This window comes from Corvus kubaryi, unplaced genomic scaffold (genome assembly GCF_017639235.1).
Source record: "Corvus kubaryi isolate FWS band 111438036 unplaced genomic scaffold, C.kubaryi_AGA036_p1.0 37385, whole genome shotgun sequence".
Lineage (NCBI taxonomy): Eukaryota > Metazoa > Chordata > Aves > Passeriformes > Corvidae > Corvus > Corvus kubaryi.
Window position 1 is genome coordinate 15,817,721 of NW_024581127.1, and position 5,390 is coordinate 15,823,110.

Genomic DNA, 5,390 nt, shown 5'->3' on the forward strand with positions numbered 1-5,390 from the left:
TAAATGAGCAAGTATTTTTGAATGTAAAAGTGGTATAAGGAGGCTAATTTTCATATAAGGATGACCACATGGGTCCTGCTCATGGAGTAGTAAGATCATTTAACCGTGGAGTGTATTTTATACACTAGTTTGGCATGTTTGCAAACTACATAATGGAGATGTTTTTGCATGTCGTTATAAGAGATGAATGAGGACAGGATATTTGTAAAGCTAACCTTCTACAACCCTATAGTTGTAATAGTGTAATGTAAATATATTACCTAGTATGAGAAGATACATTGTTTCGTGCAACTGAGCCACATATATAATTTACAAATGTACATGCAAATTTTATACTTCTGAAAAATTATAAAAGCACATATTTATGAAAAATAATCTGATGTCTGCCATTTAGTTACTGCTGTGTTGTGATACTAGAACCACTAAGGATCTGCCTTTGTTAGGGTAAGATCAAGCTTCTGGTTTATACTGTGAAAACAAATGATGTGCATAGTTTTAATCACAGTTCTGTCATTTAAAATGATCAACTAAATAAAAGCTCAAGTCTATATGCCAGAAAATGCTGAAGATACTGGGAGGAACTCTGGATCTGAGGCCCTGACAGGAATGGCTCTCTCATGCTTACACTGTTTATTGGAAGGAATTTCTCTGCACTCTGCAGCTGCCTGATTGATTCTCAGACAGGGGATTCTTTTAATCATGTTAACGTAGCAACAGAAGGGTGAACTTAGATATACACACCCAACTATAAACATTTTATATGGGGGTATTGAATATCCTACCAACTTGGCATCTAAACAAGATTTCCTGCCCAGAAACATAACACACTGTAAAACCAGCAAAGTTTTAAGTTCAGAGAAATCTGTGTTTTATGCTGGTTTTCAGACTTACTGAAGCCTGTTACTGAACTCCTGTGTGCAGGAGTTACAATCCGGGCAGCTTACATCCGGAGCAAAGTGCTTGTCTTGGCTGTATTTTTGGCATAGCCTATATGGCCGTCACAGACAGAGAAGACAGAGAGCAGGCCCTTCACATGACATCTGAGAAGTCAACAAATGCATAGTTAGCCAAAAGTGTGAAATACCTGCATGCTAGCTTCCAAAGCTAGTAGAACAAATTGCAGCCCATTAAAGGAGCATACTCTGCTCAAGAATGACATAATTCAATCTTACTGCTTTCATGCCTTGTTTATCACTTACGGGGGAGACAGAATGGAGCTGCTTCCAATTTACACGACAGCAGTACCCTGAAGCCCCAGCTGAAGGCTGCTTCCTTCCATCCCACTGGGCTATGAACATTGCTTAGTATCTGGCTCCTACCTATGCATGTGCACGACTCGTCAGAGTTATGTGCTGTTCTGGTTCTTGCTAGCCGCCCTGGTGGGAAGCGAGGTGGAATTCTATGTCTTGATTTTATCAAAAAATCAGAGGTCAAAATTGGTATTTATTTCAGAGTTGCCAACATTTATTTCCAGTTACAATTTCTGTCTACTCTGACTTTATTTTGGTTTAGCCTGTCAACTGAGTTTGTAACTTTATCAGAAAACCTGAATCCTGCCAAACCAGGAAATCAAAAAATATGGAAAGAACACCCCATACTTCCTGGATGGATATGGAGTAGCAGGCTATGGCTCAGATCAGCCTGTAATTTTGTGCCAATAAATTAGCCATCACATAGCCTGCAGGCTGTTTGCCAATGTGGCACCTCTTACCCCAGCAGGACTTGAAGGTTCCCTTGGGATTATGAAAATGTGTTAAAGAATCAGAAGCCCTGTTGTTTAAGGAGCAGGATCATTTGGGTGTGGGACAAACACAAGGCAGAAGTCAGCTCCTGCCCCAGGGATACTACATTAGGACAAGCCAAAGGTGAGAACAGAAGTACAAGGTGAGATGAGTCCTGCAGGTAGAAGTTCCTCACTGCTGCCAGTTCAGGCTTCTAGGTAAGGTACAGCAGTGCTTGACATTGGAGCTCCAATCGTTTATTGATTCATTTGGTAAAACAGTAGAATAGTAGAAAAGTAGAAAGAAATGGTTTATTTTACTAGAAATTATAACTTACAGTTCTCAGAAATGCAGAGAGTCACCACTTAATGTGCTGGCATGCAGGAAAGGCTACAGCTGACCAGAAATGATATCCTGTGGGTCCAAGAGTCAGCACAAAATCAGTTCAAACTGATGGTTAAAGCCCTGCAGGCCTTCCTTCCTGTGAGCCTTGGCAGAAACATGAGCACTATTGAAAATCAATGCAAACAGAAGTAAAGCAGAAAGACTTATTCTGCCTAGACAGCTGATCTGTGGGACCTCCTGGAGCGGCAGTTTCTGGTGGAACCCTTGTAGTCTAGGTAATCTCAGGCTACAGTGGAAATGGTTTTCCCACCAGATACTCTCAGAGAAATTTCTTGTGCTATTGAATAGGCAAGACAGAAACTCACAGGAGATCTCCCTGCAGCATGTTACTGATTTGTCATGAGAACTGCATGGTAACATGATTTTATGAATTTGTCTGAAAGTAAGCTGGTCAATTGACAGCATTTTCTGGTTTGTTCTAGATATAGGACTATCAAGACCTTCATTACATGCCCTATGAAGCATATTTGGACTGCCTTCCCACAGCCAACTTACTCTGGTGGAATCCAAGCAGTATTCTCATGTGTATCACAACTGGATACATAAAGGAAGACCTGTAATTTACTAAAAGCTTGAGTTTCAGGGTTTGAAATAGTTTCTGTGTTCATGAGAAAAATCAATCCAAGTCAAACCTATAGAAGCAATGTTTCTGCTATCTGCTGTGCCCTCTCTCCACCTATTGGCCCTTACAGACAACCCACTCCAGAGGTTTTCCAGAGCTCTGCTACCATTTTCAGATTTTTGGTCTCTAACTTCACACAAACTGAACATTCTTTTCTTGTTCATCTATAAAAGGCAGTCTCCCCAAACCCACAGCTTAGTCACTTCCCAAACGTGTAAAATTTCCAGTGACAAAGAGCTGGTAATTTTCATGGCCTCAACATTTGCTCCTCACTGAAAGAAACCAGGGCAACCAGAGGTTGGGATTTCCCTGACCCTCCAGATAAGCTGCTTCCCTACTGGAGCTATAGCAATGACGTCTGATATTCACACATCTGGAGTGAACTCCAAAACTACAGCAAATATATATTAAAAAACCCCAAACAAACAAACCAAACTCATTATTATTTGCATATAACAAAATGTAGAAGGGAAGGATTCTTTTGATATAATTTTTTTCACAAGTCCTCAAAACTAATGGCTCGAGTCTCTCCCCAGTTTTTGCTGGAGACAGCAGAGCATGGCTGTGTGTAGGAAAGCAGCGTGCTGTCAACTACAAACCGGGTATTTGTGAGCCCTGGAACTGCCTGCTGTGCAGCCAGACGGAAATTGTGAGATGCGGATACAAATGCCATGAGCCTGCGGAGCGCAGGGCGGGAGGGCAGGAATGCGGCGGCGCTGGCAGCCGGAGCCGAGCCCCCAGCAGGGGGTGGGCTCTGACCGCGCAGGAAGAGCTGCGGCGGCTCCGGGAGAGGGAAATCCTCGCTGCTGCCCGACTTACTCCTCAGTGGCAGAGAAGCGCGATGCGATGGTCCGCGTTTCTAAGATTGTACTGCTGTGTGCTTGTGGTGGGTGAAAGCTGTTTTCCCCGATGGAACCTGAATGTCCTTGTCCTCCTCCAAGTCACGGAGGTCTCAGTAGCAGAGCTCATTGCAAACTGAAAAGGCATGTTTGTATGAATTAGTGAGCTCTCTTATTTTGGAGATGCAGCAGAAATGCTGAGTTCTTAATGTCCACCTTACGTTCAGAAACATCTGACCTCTCAGAGACTACAAAATTACTTGTCCTGCTCATGCCCCTGAAGAACATGAGGAAGCGTGGCATAGTGAGCTATGGGAGGGTAGGGCTGCGGTTTGGCTGCACCTGAGCTCCTCATGCTCAGACACTAAGCTGCATGACTCCCTCTCCAATTTCATATGGACTTGCTATGGCACTGATCTTTACATGCCCAGGGCTTCCACCACTGTGGTATATAGAGGGTACCACAGACTGAACCCCATCCAGCCAAAGCCAGATGTCTAAGGTTCAGATGGCCTGTAATGCTCATGCACAAGGGCTGGAATGATGGCAGCACAGCCAACCTCCATGTTTTGGAGTGGTTTATGTGGCTTTGTGACCTTAATGTTAACTTCTGTGAATGTTTAACTGCCCAGGTTTTTACAGACCAAATTGGAAAACAAATCCACCACATGGCCTTATATCCACACCTGTGTGGGTCACAGGTGTGCAGCTGAAACATCTATGGTATGACACCCACCTCTGCTTGAGTGGAGGGTGTAACAGTCCCTAAGCTGATGGCACTGAGCTGCCGCTCTCTGTGAACCATCACTAAGGGTGGTTAAGCACACAAACCACCAGATGGAGAGCTTCAAGGCACCCAACCATATAGCTGCAGCCTGCAGCACCCAAACACAACACTGGAAGGGAAAGTCATCTTTACATGGTAGTCCTGTGCTGGAATTTAATACATCTCCAAGGATTTTAGCTGCCAAAGTCTAAAAATTTCCTACTGAGAAGAACATTTTCTACATCTTTTAACATTTTAATAGTTTGGGCTAAAGCTACATTCCTTTGGCTCCTTACCAAATTCATGCCCCAAAGTAGGGACTCACTCAACTTTGCACCAATGTGTGGGTTTGATGGTACAAAATGACTGTACATGATTTTAACTTGGGCAAGAAGAAGTGTTTCACCCCTGACTGTTTCTGGTCCTGGCACAACTATTTTTAGGAAAATTTCAAACTGAAATTCAGCCAGAAGCAGGCAAATGCTATGAGAAATTTCAAAGCAATGAAGTTTGGCAGGGAAATGGGGTGGAGCAGCCCTCTCTCTACAGGGTATCTGCAAGGTCTGAGGAAGCTCAGGAGGGACCTTACTGTGCTCTACAACTCCTTGAAAGGAGGTAGCCAGGTGGGGATTGGCCTCTTCTCCCAGGCAGCCAGCGACAGGACAAGAAGACTTCACCTCAAGCTGTGCCAGGGGAGGTTCAGGTTGGACATTAGGAGGAACTTCTGCATAGCAAGGGTGATTAGGCACTGAAATGGGCTGCTCAGGGAGGTGGTGGGGTCACTGTCCCTGGCGGTGTTTAAGGAAAGCCTGGACATGGTACTCAGTGCCCTGGTGTAGCTGACATGGTGGTGTTCAGTCATAGGTTGGACTCGACGATCTCAGAGGCCTTTTCCAGTCTAACTGACTGTGTGATTCTGTGAAATAACACCAAAGTGCATCTGGCTATTACAGAGCCAGCAGAGAGTGAGAAAGTTCTTCTTTCTTCCCATCTGCCCTTTTGGTTTTGAAATTTCCTCTCTCACCCCCCCCCCCCCC

The 5,390-nt window shown here is 44.2% G+C and overlaps 1 long non-coding RNA gene across 1 annotated transcript in view; it reads right to left on the minus strand.

The window, feature by feature from the left end:
* Nucleotides 1-334: 334 nt before the first annotated feature.
* Nucleotides 335-5,390, minus strand: part of LOC121668248 — a 50,218-nt gene continuing 45,162 nt past the window's right edge. Inside the window, exon 5 of the long non-coding RNA XR_006017326.1 lies at nt 335-3,723. This is a non-coding gene — a long non-coding RNA (uncharacterized LOC121668248). The remainder of the gene's footprint in view (nt 3,724-5,390) is intronic.